The 25,835-nt window shown below is 32.8% G+C and overlaps 1 long non-coding RNA gene across 1 annotated transcript; it reads right to left on the bottom strand.

The window, feature by feature from the left end:
- Nucleotides 1-5,386: 5,386 nt before the first annotated feature.
- On the bottom strand, nucleotides 5,387-7,607 carry LOC125054503. Its single transcript, XR_007117718.1, has 2 exons — nucleotides 7,262-7,607; nucleotides 5,387-5,630 (listed from the first exon to the last, which is right to left on the bottom strand). It is a non-coding gene; the product is annotated as an uncharacterized LOC125054503 (long non-coding RNA).
- Nucleotides 7,608-25,835: the final 18,228 nt, after the last annotated feature.

The raw sequence follows: 25,835 nt of genomic DNA, 5'->3' as shown, positions 1-25,835 counted from the left end.
ACAGTATGGGGATAAAAAAAACCCACATTACTAAAACAATAACTAAACTTTTGGAGTTTGGTAAAGAAAAGAAATGTAAAATAACACTTTGTTCTTTTCCTTATGCTAGCAATATGGATTATAAATTTAATCAACAGATTTATATTTTAAATCAATTTATGCACCATTTGACATGTCGTCATAGTGACGTATTTTTATATTTTGATTGTAACAAGTTTGTTACTAAATTTACTCTGACCAAAGATACATTGTATCTCTCATATAAAATAAAAAAAGAAATTGCTAAATTATTAGCATATAATTTTAAAGAAATGCAACGCAATGATATTTTAAACAATTCTGCCAATAATTTGGCGACAATTATTAATGACATTGATTTTCATTTAAATTAGAAAATGGGACAAAAGAGGCAACCTCTTGCCAAAATGTAAGGAAGGTAAAATCAACTAAAAGTGCAAAAAATTTAAATAGTATCAACCTGGTGCATCAAAATATTCAAGGTTTTTTGAACAAAGATTTAGAAGTAGAATTATTCCTAAATTGTAACGATATAGACATTCTTTGTTTGACAGAACATTGGCTTAAAAGCCACCAGTTCATGTTCAATTTTAGCAATCACCAGGTTGGTAGTTCGTTCAGCAGAGTAAATGCTATACACGGTGGCTCATTAATTTTAGTAAATAAACAACTTAAATTTAAAGATCGTAAGGATATTGTGAGCCTATCTGTTGAGCGGACAATTGAATTAGCCTGTATAGAATTGGAGCAGTTCATTATATTAAGCGTGTACAGGCCTCCTTCAGGATTGTATGATTGTTTTGAAAAGGTTATGGATGAAGTATTGCACAAAATCTGTAATTCTTACAAGTCTATCATCACTTGTGGTGATTTTAATGTTAATTTGTTAGAAAATTCTGGGTCAAGCACAAAAATTATAAGTTTGTTTCAGTCATACAACCTTGCCAACCAATTTTTGGAGCCCACTAGAATAACTCCAACTAGTGCCACATGCCTAGATAACATTTATACAAATATTATACCAACCCACAAAGAAATTATTAATTTAATAGACTCAGATCATTGCGGACAATTGATTACTATTCCAAATCTAATCAAAAAAAATACTAAAAAAGATATCACTGTTAATCCAAAAACAGCTAATCGTTTGGAATCATTTAAAACTAAACTGTTAAGTAAATTACCACTTTTGTCAACTAATGATGACCCTAATGAACAATATAATGATTTTTTTAATATGTATTGCACACAATTTGATAACACTTTCATTCCAAAGGCATTCTCGGTTAATAATAACACCTGCTTCAGTGACTGGGCCACCTTTGGTATACATAAAAGTAGAAAACGACTTTATGAGTTGTATGATGAACGGACGTGTATTAACACTGCTGAATTTAATTTATATGTTAAGAATTATTCTAAATTATTTAAAAAAGTTTGTTGTATGGCCAAGTCACGTTACTTGAGTACAAAAATTAAGAATAGTAGTAATGTAATTAAAATGACATGGAATATCATTAATAGCGAAACAGGAAGGTCGAGCAACCGAAGTAGTGACTACAGCCTTGCTATTGATGACGATATAATTAAATCAGATTCCCAAGTCGCCGCGGCCTTTGAAAAGTTCTTCGCAGAGATTCCCGCGTCAACTACTAAATCTCTAAGGTCATCACCCACTGCTGCAGAGTCTTTACTTAAAGAAAACGTTCCAGTTTGTGAGTCTGAGTTTAATTTCCAATATGTTACTTGTAGAGACATAATTAAAACCGTTCACACGTTAAATATTAAAAAGACTGCTGATCTGTGGGGTAATTCTGTGGACGTTGCTAAATCAATTATAAACATTGTAGCACCTACTCTAGCTGTTATTTTTAACAACTGTATTGACCGTGGTGAGTTTCCTGATCTTATGAAATATAGTAGAATAATACCGTTATTTAAATCGGGTAGTGCATCTGACCCTACTAATTATAGACCTATTTCAGTGCTACCTACCTTTAGTAAAATTTTTGAAAGGGTTATTTTAGATCAACTGCAAAGATTTTTTAATAAACATAAATTATTACATAACAAACAGTTTGGTTTTACAAGGGGTCGTTCGACCACTGATGCCGGTGTTGAACTTTTAGGCCATGTTTATAATGCATGGGAGGATAAATGCGATGTTTTGGACATCTTTTGTGATTTGTCCAAGGCATTCGACTGCGTTCTTCATGAAACATTAATCAGGAAACTGCATCACTACGGAATCCGGAACGCCTCTCTGGATCTCCTCACTTCTTACTTAAGTGATAGGATTCAAAGAGTTGATGTTAACGGGAAAAGATCACCCGGATCCATAGTAACAATGGGTGTCCGCCAGGGCTCTATTCTGGGCCCGTTTTTGTTTCTTATTTATATTAATGACTTGCCTTACCTCATAAAGGATAATCTTGATATAGTGTTGTTTGCAGATGACACTTCACTTTTATTTAAACTCAAACGTCAGCAGCTGGTTACTGACAATATAAATAGCGCCCTCGCAAAAGTAGTTAACTGGTTTAATGTTAATAACCTACTTCTTAACGAGAAAAAAACTAAGTGTATTAAGTTTACTATACCTCATGTTAGACAAGTAAAAACTAGTGTTCTCATAAAGGGCGAAGAGTTGATTCCTGAAGATACCACAGTGTTCTTGGGCATAACTTTGGATGCCAAACTTCAATGGGGCCCCCATATAGATAAATTGTCGAAAAAGCTTAGCGCTGCAGCATACGCCGTTAGGAAAATTCGTGATTTAACTTGTTTAGAGACAGCCCGTTTAGTTTACTTTAGTTATTTTCATAGTGTGATGTCGTACGGTATTCTGTTGTGGGGAAATGCCGCCGATATTCAGACAATTTTTGTTTTACAAAAAAGGGCTATTCGTTCAATTTACAAATTAAGTCCCAGACACTCCCTCAGAGATAAATTTAAAGAAATTAATATAATGACTGTGCCTTCTCAGTATATCTATGAAAATCTTTTGTATGTTCATAAAAATATCAATTTGTTTAAAAAATTCAGTGACGTCCATAACGTGAATTCTAGAAACAAACACAAATTTGTTGTCCCTACAACCAGGCTTAAAAAAATAAGTGGTTCGTTTAGATGCCAATGTATACGTATTTATAATAAACTACCTAGCCACATTCAAGAACTAAGCCTTAATAAATTCAAAAATAGTATAAAGCGGAAACTTTGTCAGAAAGCCTTTTATACTGTCAAAGACTATATTGAGGACAAAAAGGCTTGGGATTGAGCTGCTCCAATAAATTTGCACAATTAATGTTGATTTAAATACCTTTTTACATACTCTATGTACAATTAAATGAATATTTACTTTGTAAAGTATTATTTATACAATTTTGTATTATTGTGAATGTGAAGACTACGTGGATCATTGTTTTTTATTTATTGAATCCTTTTCTCAGTTTTAGTCATAGTCTGACAGTTTGAGTAATTTTTGCGGCCTACCCAAATGTCTTGTCTTTGGACTTGACAGGTCCACTCAATCTGTGTGGTTCTTTCCTCAAAAGACCATTTCAGACAACAATCTACATGGTCTTCACATAATCTTGTTAGTTATGTCTGGACTTTAAAAGAGACTGTGACCTCTGAGTTTGTTTCGGCGTTTCTTCTCAGAGTAGTCAGATAGGAAACGTCGATCTCATCTAGTTTAAAAAAAAAAAAAAATGTTTGACGTGTAAAAGTGTTTGTAAAAACCTACTTACAGAAATAAATCATTTATCATTTATTTATCATTTATCAAGTGCCTTTTCTCACGATAAAATAGGCTATTTGACGAAATTTAGAGTGTCTCAGTGACAATAGACTTGATTATTATTTATAATTCTGTTAACGGCTTGAAAAATTCATATCAAACATTGATAATTTCAAGAACCTCCCAAAATGCCATCCTACGCCTACGCAAGACGTATCATGCTTCTAAACACGTAAACAAACATGTATTTGTGTTAATTAAAATTCTTAATAAAACAATCTCCGATAAAACTCTAAGAATATTCAAAATACAGATAAAGACATTACGAGTACTGGCATGGTACGTCTTTGTCGATTCGAATAATCTGTGACCATTCTGTGTCACGTGACAGACGTTTAAAAAGTAATATTTTTATTTATCTACAAGTTATTTTACTCCATAGCGCATTATAGTGACCCCCACACTAGCGTCTTCTAAGCGTCGTCGTCGTGTCAGCGTCCGCACAGCGTCGACGTGACGCTAGCGCTGGCCGCGGCGGCAGCGCAACGTTTTTTACGAACAACTACTATCGAGTACATACAACTACCACCGTCAGCGTCAGCCCGGCACACGGCCAGCGCTAGCGTCACGACGACGACGCTCGGAAGACTCTAGTGTGGGGGGTCTCTTAAATCCATTTATACAGATTACACTTAAAAATCAAATAGCCTATTATAAACATAAAAAGTATGGTTGTCTAATCAAGCTATCCCATTCTTTATCTATGACGTAATTATTACCTAATACAGATAGTGCCAGTATTACACTGATATAGTTAAGAAAATGTGAATTTTATACAGAATCTTTTGAATAGAATAACTTTAAAAATATTGACTTATCAATAAAAAAAATTGTTGAACATAATTATTATTTAGTAAGTTTTCCTGTACAAGTGCGCTCTTATATTAAAATAAATTGTTATTCTTAATAATTTTATATTTGAAACAATAAATCTTATAAAAAAGTTTTTTTTATTTACTACGCAAATTGTTCCTATTATCTTAATTTATAGATCAATTGAAATCAACTCAATTCATTACTTAATTTAAGACTTAAGAACTAAATTATCTACTATTTAGTTTTTTTCGATTTCATACAAGACAGATTTTTATCTATCTATGGAATGAAATAATTTAAAGGTGAGGTGATCCCTCTTCTACCATCAAGAAACAAATATTGTATTTCCGGGAATCAAACTTGAGTAATCCGCCATGTACGAAATTAGAGAATTATCACTAAATAAATTCAAAGCGTAAATGAATCAATAAAGCTTTTTATAAATTTGACGAATACTTAAATGATCCTAATCCTTGGGATTGGATTTGCTCCATTTCAAACAATTTCTATGACTCAAAACTTAGCGATTAAAAAGAGTGGCATAAAGTTTCTTGCCAATTCTTCTTGCCCGCTCTACGTCCTTGACTTGCGAACTGGTAGTAAATGTAAATTTAGAATTAATTTTACTTCTTTTTTGACGTTCATAAGTGTACTTGTTTACCTATATGAATAAAGTTATCTATATAAAGCCTTTTTGATATCGCACTAGTCTTTCATTTCTGCGCAAAAACAGGTTTTATTTTAAAATCCCTACAACAAATATATTTAAACTATCTAGTGCATAGTTCTCGATATAAGAGGTGCAAAGGTCAAATGTACGGGTGGTACTGTAGGTCCATTCCCGGAAATAGAGCAGGCACTGGTGAGGAGTATGCAAACAATCATGGACAGGAACATAGCCATCGTTGCCCAGAATAAGAGGATGATGAGGAACCTGGCACTTCGCCAGGGTAGCTGGGTACTCGTACGTAGTACTTCTTCGTAGCTCAGTGGTCTGGAAAGATAAAGGTTTATATAATATATCATGATGTCTGAGGCTGATTACTATATAATTTAGGTTTTGAAACGCTGGTTATGCTGGTAAAAAAAGTATTTACACGCAGAAGATAATTTGACCCATCCTGAGTTTACGCCCATGGATCAGAAGAATTCCACGGCTTTCCTTGCAAAATATTTATTTTATAACAAATAATAATTTAATCAAAAAACCAGTTTTTTGCGCTTTAATCGCTATACACGTATAATGTACACATAATATAGTCACTATATTTTTGCTCGCCCTCGGAACAAGAATTTTCCGCCAAACCAGGCTGTCCGGTCGTGTGGAATTTTTAGGAAAATTAGTTTTTTTCTTTAACTAATATATTTAATAACTCGACGTGTTGGATGCTTTATTGAAGAAACCATTTTTTTAAGCATTTAAATCTACACAAGTTAACCGAGAAACCAATCATGACATTTACCATGAATTAGATACTAGTCAATTGACCAAAAGAAATTAAAATCTTGTTTTGAATTGACGTCAAAGATTATTATTTAAAACCGCCAATTTTTTTAAATCACGACCGGTTTTGAATGCAAGTTGCAATGTCAAAATCAGTTCTACTTACCCACTTAAAACTGCAGACAGGTTTTTTTTTAACCGACTTCAAAAAAGTTGTTAGTTTACATTTCAACATGTACCTACTTTTTTCGTACGTTCGATCATAAATCTGTCGTCTGGATGTGTGCCCAATAATTGAAATACCAAATGCATCAGCTTCAGAATAATTATTGGCACTTAATTAACCATGGGACCATTTTATATAAACTAAGAAATGTTTAATATAATATATATTATCATTAATCGAACAATAAATTATGTATTATTTATATAAAAATTTTTTTTTTAATCTAATAGGCAAGTAGGGAATCAGCCTCCAGTGCCCGACACACGCCGTCGACTGTTTGGGTCTAAGACTTGTCGGTTTCCTCACGATGTTTTCCTTCACCGTTCGAGCAAATGTTAAATGCGCATATAGAAAGAAAGTCCATTGGTGCACAGCCGGGTATCGAACCTACGACCTCAGAGACCTGCAGAGAGTCGCACGCCACTAGACCAACACTGCTCCATATGTGTTATGTATTATTAATAATGATTTATTTAAACTTTGAAATCAAAGACTACTAATAATAATGGCCTGCTTACTAATACAACCAAATATCATTTATAACATGAATAATAAAGAGAAGTAGATTTTTGACGTTATACTTCTTTAGACGCGTTATGAAAAATTGATGAGAGTGAAATTTTACGATGCGCGCGCACCGTGACACAAAATTAACAGAATAAAGTTGCCCACGGAAGATGCTACGGCATTGGACATAATTTAAAAACAACATTCGAATAATAAGAGAATTTATGTTACACTTAATGTAAGAGAATAATAATAAATATTTATTTATTTAATTTTTCAAATGTAAACTGAACTTTATTGACTATAATGACTCCTTTTACAGTCTTTGATTATTTAATTGTTATTAATTATTTGAATGCAATCAAAACTATTTTTAATTATGCCAAAGAAGTATAACTTCTTACGCGCGTACATAAGTACACCCTTTTTTTTATTATATTAAACTTACCTCACTCTCCTTGCCTGCTGCAGCAATGGCTGTCTTTCCGGGTCCATTATTGTTTATGGAAAATTATAAAATAAAGTGCAGTGTCGTCTTGGCGCGTAAGGTGACTGACTCCGACCTTAGATAACTTGGAAACAACGCATCGATACAATGTTATATATCGAATGTCGTTCATATTTATTACTGACCTTTGTTGTCTAGATTCTAATTATGGAATATAGCTTAATCATTGATGTCTTACGAATTTTACTTTGGACAGAAGGAATTGTATCTTTGATCAGCTAGTACATTCAAAGTCTTTTGATGTCTTGAGTAGGTATGTGTTTCGAGGTCCAGTCCGATTGGACATGGGTCGGATGGATTTCTGTGTCTGTTTTTTTATATATTTTATTTACTTTAGCCCAAGATATATTTATCTCCCTGGAACCTTCACGTTAACCACAAATGTTGGGTGTAAACGTGAGATGGATGTCTGCTTGAATTAAATTCCTAAAGAAACTAACGATGTGATTAAGGAACTTGAGAAGTTTTCCATTGCCAACTTAAAGGTAGGAGGAGTAATACAGGTACTGGGTGATTTGTGTAATCGGGCGAATTTAAATTAGTTTGCTTAGTTATATAGAGTATTAAAGAATTACGTACTGTATATATACTAAAAAACGTATTTAACAAAGGTTCAGTGTGCGACTCTCATCCCCGAGGTCGTAGGTTAGATCCCCAGGTGTACACGAGTGGACTTTCTTTCTATGTGCGCATTTAACATTCGTTCGAACGGTGAAGGAAAACATCGTGAGGAAACCGACATGTCTTAGACCCAAATAGTCGACGGCGTGTGTCTGGTACTGGAGGCTGATCACCTACTTGCCTATTAGATTTAAAAATGATAATAAAACAAATTCTGAAATCTGAGACCCAGCCCTAAAGAGGTTGTAGCGCCACTGATTTTTTTAGGTAATTAACTACTCATATCTTACAAAAAATATTACGCCGCCCTGGTTATATTATTTTACTCCATATACCAGAATTATTAAGCCGTTTAAAAATCTTTGTCCCAAGGCTTTATTAATACCCATTCAATTGACTTGATAAATATTCATCAATTTATTGATTCGGAGAATAAAACGTAGCAGGTTTTAAAGTTAATTTAGAAACAGAAGATGTTGTTTATTTTAATTGATATGTGAAATTCCCCAGGCGTTAAATATTTTTACGAAATTCAAATATATTGTGAAATATAACTTAAGATAGCATTAAATTCTAAAAATGAATTTCAAACCAAACGTTAAAAAGTCTCGTTATGAGTGCCTTAAACTCGAATTTTGCAATAAAATTCGAAGCAAAACTACTTTTAATTGCACATTAAACGTAATTAGAAATTAATGTGAGACTAACAAGCGAGGTAAGGGATTCTCTGAAAAGGCTTTCACGGTGAGAGCGATGAAAAGTTTTCATAGGAACGCTGTGTATCGGCTTCGTTGCTCGGGTCAACGAGCTCAGTACTAGGAGCTCAAGAATTTAAACTGATAGTAATTATTTAAGAAACAAAAGACAAATCAAATGAAGCTTACCCGGGCCATATATTGCGCCATGACACTAACAATTAATGGTTAAAATCCAGGATGAACGGGATTCGTAACGTTAGGGAATGGACGGGTATTGCGGGCGAAAGAGTTGCTTCATCTGGCACGGGACAAGACACGTTTCACGAGACTAACAGCCACCCTCCAGTACCCGATGAAGTAATGAACAAACGTGAACACTTAATTGGATTTAGCTTATTTCATCAAAGTTCTTCTGGTGTAGCAATACATTATGTTATTTATTAACACAGTAGTTGCCTCCATTTTCCATACAATGTCTAAGGTTCACTTTAAAAATAAATCTCGCTCTTTCCACAAATCATTATAACTTTGTGCCCTGGCCGAACTTTTCTAATAAATAAATATAATAGGGGTTTGAGTGTAGGGGCTGACAGACAGCGTCTGAAAATCAGTGGGTGGTGGCTAGAGAAAAAAGTATGTAAGTGAACGTATCAGTATTATGTTTTTATGCGTTTAGACGTTTTTAGGACAGGCCAACAAATGAGAAACATATAATAATAATAATCTTTATTTGTTCGCTCACATTTACATACAAGGTTATTATGATTAAACTAACATTAGGAAGTGTATGTGAGAGACTGGTCTCTGTAACAGGAGACCTGAGTGACAGATAGGCAGCCTCTCCACCACCGGACCGGAAAACGTACAATCAGGTCATTGTCATAAGATACTGTAGAAGAAAATAAGTAAGTGCTAAAAGAAAACATTGCAAACGTATAGAGTCGTAAAAATAAATTTGGTGTGTGTTTGTGTGAGTGTGTGTGTGCGCGTGCGCGCGTTTGTGTGTCTCTGTGTGTGTGTGTGTGTGTGTGGGCGAGTGGGTGTGTTACAGAGTAACAGTTATTAAATCTTCTGTTTCATCATAACTCAACGTCTTCAGCCACGTAGTAACCATTTTTTAATATTAATTATATTTTATTAATATTTTTTCCTAAAGCATTTAAGTACAGCTTTAATCAATTTAAGCTCACCGATTCGATATTGCAAAAATTATTGAAAGAAAATATTAACCCTGGCAAGGATTCGAAAGTACGACCTTAAATTTGAATTGTTGATTAAGTAATATATTCTAACTCTTAGCCTATTATCAAAAGCCTGCGGTGAAATGAGTTCGTAAGCTCGAGTTAGTTTTGTTTTAACAACCTGTGGCATTATTTATGAAATTTATTCGTTAATTAATTAATGTACAATTCAGCTAGATTAATTAATGATACACGAAAATGTTTCCAAGATAATATACTAAGGGAAAGGGTCGATATTCTATAAGTTTATGTGTTTTTACTTATAATGAAATTATATCCTTTTTTACAGAATGGTATAGTTTCTCGTGTTTCCAATAAAAGTATTCTGTTCGCAAAAATGGCTGTCCAGAGTTTTAGCGCTTTAGTCTTGAACCCTTAAGCCCTTTATTTATAAAAGCTCAGTTTAATTGCAATCTTTGAACTATCGTTTTCTTTCTGTTTTTCATATTAGGCTTTTGCTGATCAGCACTTTAGTTAAAACGGTGCAATTAGGGTGATTTATTTTATATTAATAAGGGTATATGTAAACCGTAGTACCCCAAATCTTTTTGCGTTTTAATAACACTCTAACGCCTTAAACTGACTCTTTAAATCTTTTCTTGTAACTTGTCTTTAAATGGAGTGGATATTATGTAGTATAAGATTTTTAACTCAACATAAAAATATAAATTTTTCATGTATGTAACTTAATACACACTTATGGTTCTAAATTTACAGTTAAATAGTACGTCCTTAAATTGAGAACTGGCAGTAAGTTCTCAATTTAAGGGCGTACAACGTAAACTAGCAATAAACTTTCTGTCGCTCTTTAAAACCGCCATTTTTTTTAATGTTTGTTCTATTACGTTAGTAAGCCTAAAACGTTTCAAGTAACAGAAGAAAAAATGTTTCGACCCGTCTTCATAACATTATTGATTGTCGTATAAAATTAATCAATGTGAATAGAACTTTATATCGCTTCACAACAACAATCCCTTATTATACTCAAATTTTCACACTATGCCCAAGGGATTCCTAACTCTAAACTTGACCCAAAACGAGCTTCCGAACCATTTACCTAGATGATACGATTCCGCCCTTCGTAGGGTGAAATAAAATTACAACTGAACCAAAAATGTTTTCCTACGAATGTGCTTTGACCTGCGAAAATTATATTCATGTTACGATAATGTAAGATTTAATAGCTTTTGCTCGTTCATAATTCGTACAGAACATAAAAATAATTTAATTTTGATTTTCCGTCTTGATTGTCCGGCACAATTAACTGATAGCCGAGATGATACGTGATTATTGCAGATTCCCGGAATAGAGAATAAAATTTGATTTCTTTCTTTGTGTTGTGTAACTAACTGTTATTAGTCGGTTACTTATAGGTATGTAAATGATTATGTGTATTTTTTTTTAAATTGAAGCTGAAATAAAGATTCAATAACTATAACCATATAATTGGTAGTATATAGTCAGTCGCAATAAGTAGTCTAGTATTAAAATTTAATAAGTGCAATTTGGTAAAATAAGGACATCAAAGAAAAAAAATACTAATATACTAAAGAGTGTCTATAATCAGCAACTAATGTATTTACTACTAAGATTTGCCATAAAGTTGAATAGCGAATGCAAATCACATGAACATCTATTTTTTTTTCTGCGGTTATTTGCAATCAGCCCTAAGGCTATGAGCAAATTTTTTCTGTGGTGCTGTCATGTGGAGTGACTTGGAAGCATCTACTAATCTTCTGTCTAGAGCTACTGCCGGTCTTCTAGCTCTAGAATCTATATATATATATATATATATATATATATTTATAATATTGAATATTTTAATATGCTTATGTTATGTCTCATAGCACACAGTCTTAAATGTAAAAATATTTATCAGTTCCGCTAGTAATATATAATTCATAAATAATATTAAGTACATGTAATATTTTTGGCCGAAGTGGTGAGTCTTATATTACCAGGAAATATCAGCTAAGCCTCATCGAAATGAAACCTGAAACTTAGAAACTCAATACGGATAACGGAAATAAACAGTTTATTTGTTATCTTAGCTTTATATTAATGGAGTAAAATTCATTTTTCAAAGACATAGCTTACCTGATGTTAAGTGACACCGCCCATGGACACACTCAATGGCAGGAGGCTCGCGAGTGCGTTGCCGGCCTTTTAAGAATTGATTTCTTGACGGACCCTAAGTCGAATTGAAATACTTCAGTGGGTTTCACATAATGGTGGTGTGCAGAAAAAACTGGCTTTAATAACGCTCAGTTGTGAAACGGACGCAGAGGTGATACGGGTGGAATTTCGTATTCTACCTCCACGATGTTACAAATGTTAATTAAACCTACCGACTTAAAAAGCGTGGCGGAGGGGTTTTAGAGGTTTTTAATCGTGCTTTTTGTGTTTTAGCGCATTCATACTTAATGTGCTTAAATTTTAATACATTTAAATTTCCCTGTGAAGCTATAAAGAAGTCAATATAAGTTACTTAATTGCTATATAGACGATTATTAAAGATTATTATATGCCAGTTACATTAGCCAGTTACATTTTATAAAAAAATATAAATTATTTTGCATAAAAATTATAATTAATTGCGTACATTTTCGTCTGTATAAAAAACCTAACAAAAGTTATATGATAAGCCTAAAAGCTCACACAATAAATTGTTAATTTTTGCAAACGTCGCCCATTTGTGTAAATGGTGTCGTTGATGTGTTCCCATTACTTTTCCTTTGTAGAGTTACGGTTTGTTAATTTTGCCGCCGAATTTCGCTATTTTGAATAAGGCCTAATATGGCATTGTTATATTTGGGTAAAATTTTACGCGAGACGCACACTCTCTAAAAAACTCGTTCTTTCTTCAGAAAGGGATCCTAAAATTCCTTTGTCACGAACTTTGTAATCATAAATACTTTACAGAGCTTGATTTAATTTTTAAGTATAAGTAAGGTAGTCGCTTTATTGTGTTGAACTGCCTGTAAAAAAATGAGGCTGAACTATGGCCTAGAAACAAAAAAAAAACATCAGAACCTTTAGCTTTTATTGAAATTAGTGCATGACATGCCAAAAAATAAAAGTATTTGGAGAAATCATATCTTCACTTATAGACATCAGATCAGGAAGGTTCCGTCACTTTTAATAGTAATAGCATTCCTTATTGAGAGAACTATAACAAAACTAGAGTAAGGCAATCCCTACTATCACATTAAGAAAAATAACTTTTTTTTTCTTTGTCTATTTTTTGTTATTACGTTACACATCCTACACGTGTAGCAAAAACAGCTAATTATCGCTATCTCAGATGTGGTTTTGATGGCTTACGATTAATCACATGAAGGATAAAAACTGGATGTTCTAATTTGTCTACTGATTCTTTTACACCACATCCTTTTTACCCAGTGTCCACTGGACAGTGGAACAGTGAGGAAATGTACCAGTCAAACTCACAAGCTCTCTTTGCTTAGAAAGAGTGGCGGAGAGTTTATAGAACTGGCAACAACTCTCGTCCGTTCTTCCATTCCCTTAATTTGGGAACTGGTAGTAAATTTAAATTTAGAAAAAAATAATTTTGAAATTTGTTTTCTTATCAATACATAAGGTACATGAATAAGAAGCTTTAGATCGCAACTGGAAGATTTCTGCAATAGAATTGTAAAGTACATCACTCAAAGCGCTATTCGCACTCGCCTATAGATAGGAATAGATATTTATAAAGAATTTTACTTTATTGTTAATGTATTTATTGTACGCTAATCCTTTCGCGAATTTTCTTTAAAAAATATGCTGATAAAATAAGGTCCCGCACCATAAGCGTTGAAGAGATTAAGAAATTTTGAATTAAAAACAAAAGATGCACGAATAAATGATATTTTGATTAAGGATATTTACTACCTACGTATTTCATGACTACTAAGTGAATAATGTTCAACCACATCGTTTATAAACCATTATATATTTAATCCCTGTCATTAACGCCATACAAACAATTTCAATATGCGATCTAAGCAAATAAATAAATCAAAGTTACAACAGTCTAACCACAATTGCCGCGCGAACAATGTGAAAAGTTTTATAATTACGAACGAAATTCCCACGAACTAGTAGTACTTATACGAATCGAGTTTTCAATTACAGCCAAAGACAAAGTTTGCCACTTGTTCCAGTTTATTGGGGGTTAACAGCCATTGTTTGATCAAAGCCTTTTATATTGCTACTACTAAAAGCCGTTTATCCTACGTAAGTAAGGCATATTAGATTGATTAATTATTTATTTATTAAGAAAAATATATAATTAAATAATAGGGAGGGCAACGGGCAGCTTCAGTTTCGAGAGATCTCTTCTGGCGACCACTGAAGGTGGTCCACCAAGGTGAGCGCAAGAGGTGCAAAACTACATAAAATATACAATTACAGTACAGACAATTATAAGTTTTCATTTAGTTTTGGTGATTATTATTATTATTTTATCTGTTTAGTTTTAGTTATTATTATTAATTTTTTTTAAATTTTTGGTTGCTTCTTTAATTTTTTCCCTGGATAGCTTGTTTATGTTCTAATATAATTAATAAAAACTTAAAATCGTTCTTCAGGTAAGAAGGAGGATTGAAGAGGATGGTAAATAAAAGAAGAAGAACGTGATAATGGGTAAGCTTAGCCTCTTACGGAACACAGAGATGTCGTCGTACTTTCTTAGACCGAATATGAAACGGATACAAAAATTGTTGAGCAAGAATTAGCCTATGCTAGAGAAGCAGCTAATGGCAGAGAGATTGTTCCAATCAAATGATTACCTACTAGCTTATGTATAAAAAATATCAATAAAATAGACGCAAACTTTTTACTCAGATTAAAAATTTGTGGAAGATACGATTCATACACTAACTCACTTTCTACATAAAAAGAGATTAACGTAGAATCTTATAGGTATAATAAAAGTATCGAAAGATTTTATTTTTTGAAACTACTGTCAAATTCAAATTTACAAGCTCCTGTATTCCCATAAGTCTGAACCAAGCTTTTAACTCTTTAAACAATTGACGGTTTCTGATCCCTATGGATCTAATATCTAGAAGTTCAAATATATTTTAACATCAATATTCTTTTATGCAGTACGATGTCAAAGTGCATTTCTCTGTTTTATATGCACTGAAGTCTGTTTTACGATCCTTTTAGAAAATTTCACCGGAGATGTCATATGCGCAGCATTACTTACTTTATTGCTATACTTGCAGTTTTCGAGAGAATCTAAAGGTTTAAATTCTTTAGTTATTTGGATTTCAACACTTAACATACTATATAGGACTCACAATATCAGAAGGCATGCGGATGCATTGTCAGCTTTTGAAAAATACGGAAGCTCTTTTGTTGATGGATGGTATATTTCAATGGTAAAAAGTCCTCAGTTGTGTAGTACGGACATCAAGATAATATGTGCTAAAGATGCTCAGGCCCTAAAGTTGTATTGTATAATTCAGAGTATAACTCTTGGGCCGTGGGGTTTAACTAATAGATAGATAGATCTGGTGACCCCAGAGCTGGTGCTTTCCTCTCTCAACGAATAAGTATCGCAATACAGCTAGAAATATTGCCAGCGTTAAAGATACACTGCTACAGGGACCAAACTTAAATTTGTTAAGTTTTCTATTTATAAATTGAATTTTTATTATTACTTTGTGGGTAAAGAATATTGTTAAAACTGTTGTATATTTGTGTGTTGGAATTTTTTTTTATATATTCAGAGTTAAGATTAATATGTGTCAAACAATATTAATCTTACTCCGGAACACATGAATTAATATGATTAATTTAAATTATACATACAATTTCGCTGATGAATGTGAGCCAAAACGCAGCAACTATCTCTATATTCAAAAAAGTTTACAACACAAAATATTCTTTAACGTTCACAAGGAAACTTAATTTGAAGATTACAATCGTAATCTGTCTATTACAGTGTGAACAATGTACAAAGTGACCTAATGCGGGGATTTCACCACATCGCTCGTAAATCACTGACATCTATGGAATGGAGGTGGTCGCGTCTTGGTATGAAGCTGTCTTAACTTATCTTATTATTTAGTCAAAAGTCAAAAATCATTTATTCATGTAGGTAACACAATGTACACTTCAAAAAATAAATATACATTAAATGCTTCTAGTTTACATTTACTGCCAGTTCTCAAATCAAGGGCGTAGAACGGAAGAGAAGAACTGGCAATAAACTCTCCGCCACTCTTTTTAATCGCCAAGTTTTTTATTTTACACAACGTTTGTAAGGAGCTGCAACCATTACACCATGTTCCACATGACATCGTTAGTAATAAATAATAATAAAATAAATTAAAAACAAAGATTTGTCCTCTATCAGCAGGAGGCATGGTGAAATAGGAGCACGCACTTACATTCTCGTGGGAACAACACGCAAATACATAGTCGAAACAACTAACATACACCGCATACACGAATTCAAGTACGACCAGTCATCACAAGTAGCACCCGTTTACGAGTATGACGCATGGCCAGACATCGGCCCACTCGCCATTTTTTAGGGAGAGAGACAACCCGACTGACCTACATAGCAAAAAATGAATGAATTTATAAGTATGTTATGATATTTTACTTAAACATCTACTGTACTGTTACCTATCTGTCTCTTTATATCACAGCGTGAACTCAATTAGATTGAAAGAGTAAAAAGCTTGATCCATTGATCAGTTTCCTGTTACAAAAGCCATAACAGTCCAAACTTCATAGTAGCTCAGTTAAATAATTTTTTACTCATCAATGATATTCATTAGATATCTGATTAAAAGTTTTGTTAACCAAATTGAGACTTTAATGTCCATTATCAAAGTCTATTTTGCTTAACCATCTAATACCAATATTAAACTCGCTCACTGAATATGTTACATACCGTGTCGCATTTCAATAGAAGAACGGAAATGACGCCCGACGCGCCACTGCCCATCTGTTCGCTCCGGAACAGAGCAGATTCACACATAATATACCTAACGACTAGGTTTTTATATCATGGTCTACTTCAAAAGTCAAAAATCTTTTATTCATATAGGTAACACAATGTACATTTATGAACGTCAACAAAGAAATATACATTAAATGCTCCTAATTTTACATTTACTGCCAGTTCTCAAATCAAGGGCGTAGAACGGAAGAGAAGAACTGGCAATAAACTCTCTGCCACTCTTTTTAATCGCCAAGTTTTTTGTTTTACACAACGTTTGTAAGGGGGCGTCCATAAATTACGTGAGGTGTTTAAGGGGGGGAGGGGGTCGAGTCAAATCTCATTTAACCTTACGTTGGAGAGAGGGGGGGTCTCGGCAAATATCACGCAATTTTTTTTCTGATTGAAAAAATAAACTTAGGAAAACGGTTGACCCTAAAGGCCATATCTGCAACTTCCCGCTAACTCCATACCTAAACGCTCAACATTTCACTTATTTTGTTTTAGTCGTAAATAAAAGGACGAAGCAATTTTTTTTCTTTTTACACTAACAATCCAACGCGTTTACGTAAGAAACCCACATTTTGAAAAATCTCACGTGAGATTGGGAGTTGGGGGAGGGGGTTGAATAAAATCTCACGACATCTCACCAGGGGGGAGGGAGGTACAGAAAATTTAAAAAAACACCTCACGTAATTTATGGACGCCCCCTAAGGAGCTGCAACCATTACACCATGTTTCACATGAAATCTTAAGTGATAAATAATAATAAAATAAATTGAAAGTTAGTCTGAACAGCCTTATCACAAATTTACATGTTCCGTTAACAAATACTTGAGATCTTTATGGGTACTGAGATCTATTGATTAACTTATATTTCGTATCTAATGAGTAGTAAATTGACAAAATATTTAAATAATATTATATAAGCACTTATAATAGTGAATTAACGATATTTTGTTAGCATGGTAGCCGATAATATTCAAAATTTAACTTTATTTTAATGGTTAACATACACACAGCCAATTTAACAAGCTAATTACTAATATAATAAAGAGCAGTGTTGGCCTAGTAACTCCAGCGTGCGTTTCTCATCCCTGAGGTCTAAGGTTCGATCCCCGGCTAAGCAACAATGGACTTTTCTTTCCATGTGCGCATTTAACATTCGCTCAAACGGTGAAGTAAAACATCGTGAGAAAACCAGAAGGGTCGTGTGTCAGGCACGGGAGGGCTACTTGCCTATTAGATTAACGAAAGATCATAAAACTGATATACGTATATATGCCGAGACGTAAAAAGCGTTGTATTGCCACTGATTTACTTTATATTAATTAGAATTAAAATTGGAAGTAGATAGAGATAGATGATATATAAGATATATTAGTTATAAGGTATATTATATATTTACCGCTGAATGTTACTTTTTATCATATGTCTACGAGTTTACGCTGTAGTAAATGAATACCAAGCGTGCCAGGCTACGCTGCTACGGTTTTAAAGCGCTTAATACAAATACAATGAAAGCTCTGCACAGCTTTTTAGTTTTGTTGTTAGAGAGAAACGTTACATTATATAAACAATAAGGTAAACCAACTGTACAGCCAGCCAGTGGACTGTGAAATGTGTGTTTAAACTTATGTATTAAATGTCAGAAGTATCTGTATAACATATGTAGTGTATGCAAGCTGCACTAGATAACTAAATATATGAGAGGGTGAGATGTAAGAACCTAAAAACCCTACGGATCCCTAAGCCCTACGGTAACAGACGGAGCCCTACGGGTAAGATCAAAGGTTCTAGGTGATGAAATTATCTCAAAGCTATCGGGCAGGCTCACCACGACAATTAAGGGCTTGAAGTAATCTTCGCCACTTTGAGAGGAAGCGAGAAATGAATAAGACAGAGCAATATTCAAATCTGATTTATTGTAATAAAACAATATCTTAAATACTACTTACACATTCAGACACAACATTATTCTTGTGAGCTTTTGGTGTATCGCATCTTCAGCTATTAAAGTATAGAATAGCCACGTGAGCCGCGTCAGTCAGCAGTTGGTCAATTTTAAAATGAAATCAAGGAATTTCATGGAGTTTACATTGTAAACGCCATGTTATATAAATTTCTATGACAATTATTAGAGGGCTTACGCTGTATGGCATATACTTGGTAAGACTACGAATGAGGGATTTTTCTGACAGCTAAGAAAAGTAGTTTCAAATTAGTCAATGATGGCATTTTAAAGTAAGGGTTTTTGTTTTTTTAACGGGACTTGCCAGTTTATTCTGTGGTCTTTCCTCTTTTCTTTTGGCTCTTGCATTTTATTGTGATTGAACGGCAAGCAAACGTCCAGGGTGCACGCGAAGGTCAGTCGAGTTAAGAAGCCAGAACAGTCCAAAGAAAAAGCCAGGGTCGTCGTAATAGTAACAAAACATAGGAGAACAGAACATTCGCGTAACCACCAAGTTTTTATCTGTGGCAAGCAATAAGAAAAAAGGTAAACCCTTGCGATCAAGCGCCATCTCATCGTAGCTTTTAGAACTATCTTTTTTTTAAATAGCTGTCAGAAAAATCCCTCATTAAAACATTCGTCTAATATGTATTCTTATTACTATTATTTATTAATACATTTCGTAACCCTACAGCGAATATAAATAATATATACCAACAATTATACTTAAGATATAGCCAAATATAGAATATATTATATTTACAAGAAGGTTCTACATTTAGAAATGGAAGAAAATATTCATAACATTTAACTAAGTAATACCTAATTCAGCTGAATTGTGTAATGGTGTAAAAGGTCTAGATGTTTTACGTAAGTAATAATAATTATTTGCAATTTTGTTTTTGTTAACTGACGCACGCACTTACACTTTCCCATAGTATTTTTATTGGCAAAACGGAAATGATAAGGTACCTGGTTGTTCTCCTGATTAAGTTACCTGTCTTGTTTATTACACGCTTTATATTAGCTTCACCTGTATGTATGTATGTATGTAAGTATGTAACCGACTCCTTCGGACTCGATTTTGACCCACTTTTAACGGACAGATTTAATTCAAACTTTGCGCTCCTGTCAAATATCGATGACAATGCAATAATCCGAAAAATAAATAAATAATAGTTTAAAAAAACTAGAACACACGCTTTATATAGAAAACTAAACTAAAAAACAGAAAATAAATTTTAATAAATACTAATTAAGAATAATGTAAATAATTCCTAATTTAGGCTGAAAATGGTAATGAACAAAAATTACTGGTATTATTGTGAAAAAGCGTGGGTTGCTCGATAGACGAAAAATATGGCACAGAGATTTAAATCTAAATTCAAAGAAGTTCCAATAAAATAATTTGTTATTACAGAACTGTTTCAACGTAATTAACTATACAAAAAACATATTTTTTCGTATTCGTAATGTACAAAAATGTTTGAAATAATTATTCTAATGTTAACCTAAATAGGAATGACTTCTATTTACATTATAGCCAAAATTCTTCGCGATATTGGAATCTCATAACGGAGGCTGGCCATATTCGAAGCGAAAGCTCCTGAATACCAAGCATTTTCCAGTATAATATCGAGATTTGTGACATTATTACAAAATTTCCTACCAGATAAAGTTCAAGTTTGTTAAATAAATCAGTTGTGTCACCTTTTAAGCTCTAGGCCTCAAGTTTCTGTATCTGTTTAATGATAATTTGTTAATCTGATAGGCAAGTAGGTGTTTTACACGCGGCGTCGACTTTTTGGGTCTAAGGCAAGCCGGATTCCTTACTACGCGACGTTTTCCTAGAGCGTTCGACCGTTTTCATGGAAAAATATTTTTCTTTTGTCTAATTCATTTTTTTTTGTACAGGCAAAAGCTCTTTACTCTCAGTTTGTGTTTCATCTGAATTAAACCTTGATGTCATTATCTTTATCATTTATTACATTAAACACGTAACATGGATTGAATTAATTGTTATACGTTTTTAAATGATTGAATTATTTACGCAACTTGTACCAACCACATTTAAATTTCGTACGTATAACATCGTAGATACAAACACTGTCATATTATGTCAAGTGCAAGAGATTAATTATCTACTTACTAAAGAAGGACATGATTTATGAAGCGAATAGATATACTAAAGTTACTGTTTATTATTATTCATTGAAAGCTTTATTAACACTTGATAATGTAAGAATTTTAAGTAACACTTAATTAGATTAATAGCCTTATTAATTATTAATTCATAATTGTTTTAAATAAAAATTAAACGCCTTCGACGATCCTGTGACATTATTACATTTTTTTTAAACCTATCTCATTTTGTAACCGCGGACTTTTTATTTTAGTTTTAACAGAGTGATTGGAGAAATGTTAGCGATTGAAACTAATGCCTGTAGAATAGAAGGTGTCACAAACAAAAGCTTGTATATAATAAAACTTTCAAAATATCCAACTGAGTGCTAAGAAAAAGTTTTTTAATCTTCACAGCTTCTCGGGAAACTTTGGTGTGGTTATTTATGAAGAGATGAAAAATCTTTACAAAGTCCAACTAAATAATTGTTTGCCCTCAAAACTTCATAATGCCCACAACTTCTGTAGGAAATATAATATGTAATAAATCAATTTTAAATAATGTTCAGACTCACTTAACATTGTATGGAGCGTTTGCTTGCTTTTATAATTAGTAAGAACACATACGAAAAAATCAAAAACACACTTTAAGTTGCCTTCACCAGTAAAACTGATTTCCAGTTTACTCGTACAATCTTGGAATGACAGCTTCACTCATTATACAACTAAATACCTAAGTACATCTACGATAAACAAGTCAACCTGTAAAACACTACATATGTTATGCTGGAAGCTGTTACAATTTGTAAATTAATTCAATTGTTCGACTTCAATTGTTTTACAACAGAGCGTTATGGCACTTCAACGTGTGTGCTGGTTCAGCTACACACTGAAGTGTATCCGAACTATTTGTTCTTCAAGTAAAGAGCGTACCAATTCTTAAAGGGCCAACAACGCACTCGCGAGCTTCTAGCATTGTTGAGTGTCCATCACTTAACATTAGGTAAGGTCCTGTTCTATGTTGCACTAAGCGTATTGTTCCCACGAGAATGTAAGTGCGTGCTCCTATTTCACTATGCCTAGGAACATGTTGTAATGGTTGCAGCTCCTTACAAACATTGTGTAAAACATAAAAACTTGGCGATTAAAAAGAGTGGCGGAGAGTTTATTGCCAGTTCTTCTCGTCCGGTCTACGCCCTTGTTTGAGAACTGGTAGTGATTTTAAAATTATAAGCATTAAGCATTTAATATGTATTTCTTTATTGATGCTCGTAAGTGTTGAATAAATGATTTTGAATTTATAAAAATTTAATAATATTTAGTTTTACGAAAAAATACTACATTGCGGCCAAGTACTTTGTGCACATATGGAAAGAAAATTCCGCCGCTTAGCTGGAATACTCGACCTCAGTATCTTAACTGCCAAGTAAAATTATGATACCTAAAATATTTCTTTAGGTAAATTGAAATTTCACGCCGCGAACTGCAACCGCAAAGCGCATTAAAACGATCTTGACACAGATACCATGAAATATTCAGTTATAATACGACTATAGTCGTCATGACGACTATATTTGTTTGCAACGAACCTATCGGGAAATACCCGATAATTTTGAAGCTCGTGTGGTATTCGGGGGATTATTTTTCCGACCCAAATGTCGGCCAATAGAATTGCACCATGAGACGAAATGTACAGTTAACAAATAAGAATTTCATAATGAATAAAACAACTACTTAATACTTTTCTTGAAGCAACGACCAGAGAAAATTTTCACAAAAAATTATCAGTATAATACCATGTAGGTTGTACCACGTGACGTCGAATGGTGCAATTCTATTGGCCGATATTTGGGTCGGAAAAATAATCAGAAATATCAACGTGGACAAACGAATTTTATTTCATTTAATTTTAATGGTTCGTGCAAACGTTTAGATTTTTTATTACGAGACACGGCAGAACGTGACTTGCCTTGGTTATTGTTTCAGCAAAGTCAACTGCCAAGTCTAATTGCAGTCTTTAAACTTAACTAGTCTTTCGTTTCTTTCTGTCATATTGTGTTTACGGTGTAATGAAGAGAGACATGATAGTAATTTTGTTAAAACGGTACAATTAAAGTTATTTATTTTTATTGAATTAAGGGTTTTTTTTTAATAATTATTGAAGTCACCCGAAATCTTCAACGTAACAAATCAGCTAAAAATGTTTTTTTAAATATACTGTCAGAAAAGAATTAGGTATATTAATATACTAGCTGACCCGGCGGAATAAATACAAAATAAATATTATATTCACTACTTTAAAAAGATAGTAATGACAGCCAATATACAGGCTGTCTCAAAACGGCGGGAAAGTACCTTGAATATCGTAGACAGGATATTTTGATGAAAGAAGACTTTATTTTATTTTAAAAACTAAGTATTACTGGATTCCATGATTTTCTAAAAATTGCTTGTCTCGTCTGGGAATCGAACCAATTAAAAAAAAGCCACTCCTTATTTTTTATGCGAATCAAGAGAATGGACAAAAATAATAATTATTCTTACGTAACATAGTATTTTGTATGAAAGGAACAACGTAAAATGTTTGAGTCTATGTCAATCCATTTTGATTACTAAAAATGTTCTAAATTTTAAAAATCTAAAATTCGCCATCTAGCCCAGGGTCGATAATTTTTGAAACCAAAAAAAATTACAGTAGGATGAAACCCATTAGAAAAGCAGGGGAATATGCGCAAAATGAAAGGAAAAATTAATTAACAATTTGGATGATTAGACCAGTGCAGATAGCCTTTAAAAAAAATAAAAAGTGAAAAAATAATAGTAGGATAAAACCTATTGGAAAGGGTGGATAATATTATAAAAATTAAAGGAAAAATAATTTACGGTCGATCTGAGGTCGGGAAGGGGTAGGGGGGCGTATGAAATACGAAAATTTTAGCCCATCTAAAGACTAAAAAATTTTTTTAAGGTCACTCAGATTAGGTTAGGTTAGGTCTCAGGTCATAAGTTATCTTAAAATAGTAATAAATAGGTATCTAATTATAATTTAAAGAAGATTCATAGAGAAGTAGGGAAGGGGATGACGGGTCTGGGCGTTACTGCATACGATTTTTTGCATTTTCTGAGAAGATTTACTATGGTAATATATATATATACATATATATATTTTCTTACCATAGGAAAGTAGAGATTTCAACGAACTGAAAGCACACCAACTTTTTGAAAAAACCTGAAATTTTGACGTCAGAATTTTCGATTGAAAGTTAGGGTGTTTTTTCGATATTAATTCAAAATAAGGTGAAAAAATAAATATTTTTAATCAAATAAATTACAGTATATTTGGGACATAATAAGGTAAGTTTTGACCAAATTTCGTGCAAAAAAATAAATTTTTGTAAAAGATAGAAATAAAAAACCAAAAAGTTGGTTTTTGGAATTTTTCACATAAATTTTGAGGTTATGTGAAAAATGTGTGAATACAAAAGTTTTAGATCTTTTTATTACCTACAACTTTACCATTTAACTTTCTTCGATAGGACTTTTAGTTTTGCCGGAAATCGAGATAAACCGTTTTTTACCCTTAAAACTTCCCATCCCAACTTGCATTGAACCTACATGTACTCGATTACCGCCCATATTTTAAATTACTTTATTAACTAAACATTATATTAAAGAGAAATATATCAAAGCTACAAAAAGTTTGCGAGAACATAAAGATTAGCTTTTTAGTCAACCTCAGGTAGGGTGACCATTTTTCTTTTATTACGCGTAAAAACTTAGCCAGACTAATGAAATTGAAGAAATTGTGAGTGCTTTCAAATATATTTTTTTTCGAATATTTTAACTTTTCTAAAACATGTCCCTTGTAAAACCATTTCATTATATAAGACATTAACATTTAGATATTTACATTTTTATTACATAGAAAACAATACATACATATAGAAAAAAACAACACAGCCATAATAGTAATGGATTAAAATTTTACAAAAAGACTATTTCTTTCAGTATAGGAACTGACATGAAGTAGACCATTAGTCAGTTGGCTCAATAATTTAGTAATAATATTAAATTTGTTTGACATTCATTACCTAACTAGCGGACCCTAATTAATTAAAAGATATTTCAGAAACAAAGTGTTTATTATCATAATCCTTTATGATATAGAACATGCTTTATTTGTTTTTCAGGCGCGTATATAAATAGTTTTGTTGGTATTCCGACACGGGAATACCGTATCTTAACAAAAGTCAGGATTACTTGATATGGTGGTTAAGTATTCTTAAATTTTCTGATTTCCCGCGCAATTTTCTGAATTTTTTCTTTCATAAGAACCTTCTCCTGACAATAAGAAACACAACAAAAAAAGAATTAGCGGCATCGGTCCACGTGATGCCTTGTTCAAGTGAAATAGGGATTCATTTTTATATACATATAAATTATACATATATATTAGATGTCTAAAGTTTTCCTTGCCAACTTTGTATTTAAATTAAACAATGGTTAAGTAGTGAAAGGATTCAAAAAGTGAAATATTAATTTCGGCTGACAACGCTCTTGACACTTCTAGTAATTTGTGTGTAGGTAATTAGTACAGTTTTACACAACAATCTGAATCTATGCAAAGGTTTTGTTTCGACTACTATATTTTTTGCACATACACATAAAATTAACAAAACATCACGAACACATTGTTGCCCCAGCGTTGAACACTCATTCGTATTAAAGTGTCATCTTTTATAAATCTCACTTCTTTTTTGCGGTTCACTTATTTTAATAGAAATTGGATTTTTTGGAATCAAAGTAGTTCATTAACTAAACTCTGAATGTTTTATATGGTCTTATGCCATTAATAAGACTTATTTCTAAGCGAGTTTAATTGTATCTGTTTAAATGCTAGTGTGTTTAATCCTAGTGT

The sequence above is a fragment of the Pieris napi genome, chromosome 12 (genome assembly GCF_905475465.1).
Source record: "Pieris napi chromosome 12, ilPieNapi1.2, whole genome shotgun sequence".
Taxonomy (NCBI): Eukaryota; Metazoa; Arthropoda; class Insecta; order Lepidoptera; family Pieridae; genus Pieris; species Pieris napi.
The sequence above is the reverse complement of the archived record's forward strand: the minus strand, read 5'-3'. Positions and strand labels throughout refer to the sequence as shown.